Below are 7993 nucleotides of genomic sequence, written 5' to 3' on the forward strand. Positions count from 1 at the left end.
AAGTAAACAGTCAAACAATGATGGATGGATGCATATCATTAAGTTTCAACAATTATGCAGCAGCCCAAGTAGCAGAACCACCAAAATATAATGACAGAGATGAAGAAATTTTGGCGGTTTTGATTGAAACACATCCTGATATTTTTACTTATTTTGATGGCACAGAATCAGAATATTTAGAAAATTATGGAGATTCTGACAATATTTATGACAAAGGAAAGCAAATGGCAGAACATGATTACTCAAGGTACTCTCCTAACACTGAGCCTCATATTTTAGTAAATCGAATATTTCCACAAGCAGTACTCCCAAAAAGAAAAACAGAGGGATCTGCTGGCCTTGATATAGCAGCAAGTCATGATGCGATTATTGAGCCATTTGGACGAGAACTCGTACATACAGGCCTACGAATAGAAATCCCATATGGATATTATGGCCGAATACCATCACGTTCCGGTTTTGCATGGAAACATGGAATTGAAGTAGGAGCTGGAGTAATTGATTCAGACTATCGGGGTGAGGTACAAGTTCTTCTATTTAATAGAACTAGCCTTCCTATATTTATTACTTCTTAGCAAGTTATTGCACAACTAATCCTTGAGAAAATAGTTATGCCAGAAGTATATGAAGTTCCTCATCTAAGCTATACTGAACGAGGAGATCAGGGCTTTGGATCTACGGATCATCATTCTGTCTTTTTACCAATTAATGAAGCCTCTTCCTCTCAAGAACCACATAAACTTACAACGCAGGATATCTTTTCCTTATTAATGCCACAGGAAAAACTGACAGTTTTGGTGGAAACTGATTCTTCCCACATATGTTTTAAGGAAGCCCATGCAGCGACTACAAGCCCAGGGGCCTCTGTACCGCAGTCCATGGACACTACTTTAAACTATGAGGAGGAACCTGATTCCTACCTTGACTATATTCAGTATTTATCTTCACTATCCAATACCAAACCAATTTGGGACACCAATTCAGATGATGAATGGACTAATCCATTCGCCAGCGAAGGTGGTGGGAGAATGCATGCTCTTGAATTACAAGCAGACAATTATGAAGAAATTGTTCAACTCATTGCTGCAAATTGTGAAATGGAATATCCAAGATACCAAAGGGGGGGGGGGGAAGCGGTCGAATATGGGAATATGGGAACGCGCAGAGAGAAAGAAACACACAAGAAAGAGAGAGAGGTTTGGCAAATTGCAAACTATTGAATTGCAAACTATAGGATTACAAACTTGATTTCCACTGACTCAAGTAAGGTTCAGGTTATGCCTGAATTCCTTGCAAGAGTTTCTTCTTATAGAGAACGTTGGGTGCTCATTGGGCCCCATCAACACGTTTTTCAAATAAGAAGATCAGAAGGAATCTTCATAGAGCTTAACAAAGCTACTTTAATAAAGCTACTTTAATAAAGATGCTGACTTGTATGGACATTAGTTGAGTGGTTGGGTCCATCATGCTTCAAACTTTAAAATTACGCATGCGAGAAACACAGTCTTGCAGAAGATAAGATGCTTGTGTCAGTTGGTCATCACATTGCTTAAAAGTTGGGTACCAATCATTCCACCAGTTGTCCTTTCCTCTGCACTTATTGCACTCTTGTAACTTTAATGAGTGGATGATGCGTAATTATTGGAGTGCATTAATTGCTTGCACTGCAGCTCTTTGTTCAAGTTGATGCAAATCTTCAGAGATTTGGTCGAATCTGTTGAGTAGGACTGGATGATTATGGCGTTTACTTGATTCTCATTGGTATTGTTCAGCGAGGCTGAGAGGGCCTTCAGGGCCTTGATCAACATCTCCTGGGCCTCCTGATTGGGTCGCATCTCGAGCTCCTTGAGTGCTTGTGGAACCAGGGCTAGCCTGCCCAGGTCTTGTTCCGGCCATTCTGAAAAAGTTAACACTGATATTAGTCGAGAGAGAGAATCAGCTACCTGATTATTTTTGCCATCGATGTGTTCAAATTTGACTATAGGTCCTGCTCCAGTAATATAATCAGTGAAAGAAAGCCATCTGACTCGTGATGGTTTGTGATTTGCTGTCTTCCCAAAGAAGCTGATTATAGCTTGACAATCTGTCCTTATAAGAAGTTCAGCTTTATCAAGAAAGTAAACCTTCAGAGACTCCATTGTATTTAATACAGCGTGAATTTCAGCATCTATAGTTGACTTGGGAGGATTAAACTTCCCACTTGCATATGCACAAATTTTCTCTGAGGATATAGAGTCAAATTTATTTCGTTTCCACTTGTATATACCTCCCCATCCATCCATGCAACCGTCAACTTCTAAAATAATATAGCATTCAGGGGGGGGGGGGTGGGGGTATTTCTAGGTCTGGAAGTTGTTGAACCTTATCCTTAATCTGTTTTATCAAGTTCCAATCCTGTTCATTTAACTTCTTTTCTCCCTTGGGTGAAGTTTTGGCATATAAAGGTCCAAGCAATTTTCCAAGATTAGGAATATAATTCCTGGCAAAATTTAAAAGGCTTAACCATGATCTCATACCTTTTGTAGTTTTGGGTTCACTGTCTTTGAAATCAACGATTTTTGAGATAACATGTGGTTGTAATTTGATTCTGCAATTGCCAATAATTGCGCCTAGGAATTCAATCTTAGTTACTGCAACCTTCATCTTGGTAGGACTTAGAACGAGTCCATTTAATTGACAAATATTGAGCATCTGCTGGAGATGCTGCTCATGGCTCTTCTCATCTGGAGAGAAAACTAAGATGTCATCAATATAAACAGCAATAAAATCTTCTGTCCCTTTGAAACAGAGATCCATCTTTCGTTGAAATATTGCTAGGGCATTTTTCAAACCAAATGGCATAACTAGCCATTCATACAATCCATCAGGTACCCAAAATGCGGTCCATTCTATGGAGTCAGGGTGCATAGCTACTTGATGGAACCGTTCTTCAGATCAAATTTGGAAAAGATACAACTATTGCTTACCTTCTTTAAGATGGTATTAATACCAGGAAGGCTATACTGGTCTTTATGAGTTATATCATTGAGATGTTTATAATTAAACACCAGTCTTTCTTTGCCTTTCTTTTCTTTTCCAGTATCAGGATCAATAGTAGTACCTGAGTTGACAATAATAGCAGTTGTTCTATGTCGGCTTTTGCTGGGACGGATGATACCCAGGTCCAGTAAGGACTTAATATGTTTAGAAAATGCCTCCTTTTGGATTGGAGTAAGATGTTTGAGAGGCTTATCTTCAATTATAAATTCTGGATTTTTGATATCCAGATGACAAAGAATTTTGTTTTTCTGCCAGTGTTGGAGAGGATTTTCTTCAATAATTCCTTGCTTCTTCGACTGCTGTAATAAAGGATCAAACCTTTGTTTAAGTGATGGGCTAATTTGCTCCGCTAAATATATCACCATCTCCTTAATTTGTATATATTCATCTTCATCTAGATCCAATTCTCCGATTGCTGCATTCACAGATGGTAAAGTATTTATAGTTGTTAAATTTTTGTAAAAAGTTACCATATTGCCTTCAATGCGGAGTCCCCCATGCATTGCTCGGATAAAATTGCATCCAATAATGAGTTGAATATTATCACCAAGAACCATTGGAAAACTATAGGTATAGGGAATTCTGAAAATATTGTCTCCAATAATCATTCGCCCATTTTTTAACTTCATGTTAGCGGATTGTTGAGAGTTGATACCGCTAAAATTTACCACATACGTATTTTGCTCCAGAGCACTTTTGGGAACAGATCTTTGGTCTACACAACATGTTGTTGCGCCGGTATCCAGAATTGCTTTTAACTTAAACTTAGGAATACCTGGTATATCCATTTCCACAGTTAAATTGTACAGCATATTTTGTACTAACCGTGGGCTTGATGTAGAAGGTTTTGATACCGTTGCAATTGTTTCCTCAATAAACATATTTGCAGCTTCTTCTTCAAGTTCTTGAAAGTCTTTTTGTAAATCTTGTTCCAGCTGCAAGGCTTCCCATTGTGATTTGTAATATGTAACTTCTTCCTTTAACCTTCGAATCTCTTCTTCACACCAGATGATATAATTTCTCTGCTCCTGTATTAAGTTCATAGGATAAAATGGAGTTGCAGGTGCAGGAGTTACAGGTACCTCTTTGTTAAAGTAATAGGGCCCACATAGATTGCATACTGTAAGGTAGCACTCTGGACAGTGTATCCTAGCCCTTTGAATAGTTAATCTTTTGCAACAGGTACAAGTAGTTGATTGTGGAGCAAGAATTTTTTCATTGTGCTTCCATTGATGCAGATAGTTTGACTGTGCATCCGTCAATTTAATTTGTTGCCTGTATCCTCCATCTTCCAAACCTAACATGTATAGTGAATTTATTTGCAAGGTTTGAACAGAGTGTTGTACCTCGAGAATATCATCTTCTCCTTCAGAAATACTATAAATAGCGTCACTTTGAGCTTCTCCTTCTTGTACCGATAAGATATCATAATCATCAGGAATTTCTAATTGCTCAAAAATTGCTACCCTTTTGACGTTTCTGTTATCATTAGGACAATCTCTTGCAAAATGTCCTTCTTGACCACAGAAATAACACTTGCATTTTTTGTTTCTTAATAGATGCTTACGCTTTTCAATTCTAGCAAGAGTGTTATGTGGCTTACCTTTATATGTTTTTGATTGTCGGATCGCCATTCGCTTAGATCCAGCCTTTTGATAATACCCTGGGATAGGTATTTGGTTGCAAAAAGATAGATCCTTTAATGATCTTTTAAATGTCGCATCCTTGCATTCCTGCTCAAGAAATTTATGAGCGAATATAATTCTTGGAAAGACTCCTACTGTCAGACCGGGATGCTTTGCTTCAAAGGCTGTTTTGATTCTATTTCCGAGATCCCCTGGCATTTTTAACCAAAATTTTTCTGAAAGTTCTGGTCCTGCAAAAAGGCGTCCAGTCTTTGCTGCCAGTCTCATATAATCATTAATGTACTGAATTATATGCTTAACATTATCACAAGATAATTTCTCTAAGTCCCTGTATACTGAATTTTGAACTTCAGTCGAACCTTGAGTAGGGTCCTCAGCAGAAAATACTCGTCTCATTTGTGATAAAATATTTTGTGTACCTTCTCGTCCTTCACTGATGGCAATAAGGGCATCATATTCAGTAGGGTAAGTCATTCGCCATTGAATCCATGTAATCTTCTCAATTTCTCCCAACAAATTTTCAATAAACTCTATTTTTTCTTAAGAGTCTGAGAAGGCTTGTGCTGCCACAAAATTTTTGGTAATGGATTCCCATCTTGAGAAGGCATCATCAAATAAATTTAATTGTTCTGGAATAACAAAAAGGGCCCCACTTTGTTGCTGTGCTGATGGTAGGGTCCATAATTCATTATTCATTCCTCCTTTGAATTTTGCCTTAGGAGGTTGCTGCTCATATATGGGCTGAAAACTTGGGCTGGGAGTATTATTGGCTGGTGGATATCCAGGTGGCCCCATTGCCGTATCCTGAGGGGGTCGATATGGAGAAATTACCATACTAGTTGAATATATCTGTTCTTCCCCAATTAAATTTTCAGTCAACCTCTGAATACTTGGATATTCCATTTCACAATTTGCAGCAATGAGTTGAACAATTTTCGCATAATTGTCTGTTCGTAATTCAAGAGCATGCATTCTCCCACCACCTTCGCTGGCGAATGGATTAGTCCATTCATCATTTGAATTGGTGTCCCAAATCGATTTGGTATTGGATAGTGAAGATAAATACTGAATATAGTCAAGGTAGGAATCAGGTTCCTCCTACCCAAATTACTATTCCTATGCAACCATCAGAAGTAAACAGTCAAACAATGATGGATGGACGCATATCATTAAGTTTCAACAATTATGCAGCAGCCCAAGTAGCAGAACCACCAAAATATAATGACAGAGATGAAGAAATTTTGGCAGTTTTGATTGAAACACATCCTGGTGTTTTTACTTATTTTGATGGCACAGAATCAGAATATTTAGAAAATTATGGGGATTCTGACAATATTTATGACAAAGGAAAGCAAATGGCAGAACAAGATTACTCAAGGTACTCTCCTAACACTGAGCCTCATATTTTAGTAAATCGAATGTTTCCACAGGCAGTACTCCCAAAAAGAAAAACAGAGGGATCTGCTGGCCTTGATATAGCAGCAAGTCATGATGTGATTATTGAGCCATTTGGACGAGAACTCGTACATACAGGCCTACGAATAGAAATCCCATATGGAGATTATGGCCGAATAGCATCACGTTCCGGTTTTGCATAGAAACATGGAATTGAAGTAGGAGCTGGAGTAATTGATCCAGACTATCGGGGTGAGGTACAAGTTCTTCTGTTTAATAGAACTAGCCTTCCTATATTTATTACTTCTCAGCAAGTTATTGCACAACTAATCCTTGAGAAAATAGCTATGCCAGAAGTATATGAAGTTCCTCATCTAAGCTATACTGAACGAGGAGATCAGGGCTTTGGATCTATGGATCATCATTCTGTCTTTTTACCAATTAATGAAGCCTCTTCCTCTCAAGAACCACATAAACTTACAACGTAGGATATCTTTTCCTTATTAATGCCACAGGAAAAACTGGCAGTTTTGGTGGAAACTGATTCTTCCCACATATGTTTTAAGGAAGCCCATGCAGCGATAACAAGCCCAGGGGCCTCTGTACCGCAGTCCATGGACACTACTTTAAACTATGAGGAGGAACCTGATTCCTACCTTGACTATATTCAGTATTTATCTTCACTATCCAATACCAAACCAATTTGGGACACCAATTCAGATGATGAATGGACTAATCCATTCGCCAGCGAAGGTGGTGGGAGAATGCATGCTCTTGAATTACGAACAGACAATTATGAGGAAATTGTTCAACTCATTGCTGCAAATTGTGAAATGGAATATCCAAGTATTCAGAGGTTGACTGAAAATTTAATTGGGGAAGAACATATATATTCAACTAGTACGGTAATTTCTCCATATCGACCCCCTCAGGATACAGCAATGGGGCCACCTGGATATCCACCAGCCAATAATACTCCCGACCCAAGTTTTCAGCCCATATATGAGCAGCAACCTCCTAAGGCAAAATTCAAAGGAGGAATGAATAATGAATTATGGACCCTACCATCAGCACAGCAACAAAGTGGGGCCCTTTTTGTTATTCCAGAACAATTAAATTTATTTGATGATGCCTTCTCAAGATGGGAATCCATTACAAAAAATTTTGTGGCAGCACATGCCTTCTAAGACTCTAAAGAAAAAATAGAGTTTATTGAAAATTTGTTGGGAGAAATTGAGAAGATTACATGGATTCAATGGCGAATGACTTACCCTACTGAATATGATGCCCTTATTGCCATCAGTGAAGGACGAGAAGGTACACAAAATATTTTATCACAAATGAGACGAGTATTTTCTGCTGAGGACCCTACTCAAGGTTCGACTGAAGTTCAAAATTCAGCATACAGGGACTTAGAAAAATTATCTTGTGATAATGTTAAGCATATAATTCAGTACATTAATGATTATATGAGACTGGCAGCAAAGACTGGACGCCTTTTTGCAGGACCAGAACTTTCAGAAAAATTTTGGTTAAAAATGCCAGGGGATCTCGGAAATAGAATCAAAACAGCCTTTGAAGCAAAGCATCCCGGTCTGACAGTAGGAGTCTTTCCAAGAATTATATTCGCTCATAAATTTCTTGAGCAGGAATGCAAGGATGCGGCATTCAAAAGATCATTAAAGGATCTATCTTTTTGCAACCAAATACCTATCCCAGGGTATTATCAAAAGGCTGGATCTAAGCGAATGGGGATCCGACAATCAAAAACCTATAAAGGTAAGCCACATAACACTCATGCTAGAATTGAAAAGCGTAAGCATCTATTAAGAAACAAAAAATGCAAGTGTTATTTGTGTGGTCAAGAAGGACATTTTGCAAGAGATTGTCCTAATGATAAAAGAAACGTCAAA

Source organism: Zingiber officinale, chromosome 7A, assembly GCF_018446385.1.
Source record: "Zingiber officinale cultivar Zhangliang chromosome 7A, Zo_v1.1, whole genome shotgun sequence".
NCBI classification, from domain to species: Eukaryota; Viridiplantae; Streptophyta; class Magnoliopsida; order Zingiberales; family Zingiberaceae; genus Zingiber; species Zingiber officinale.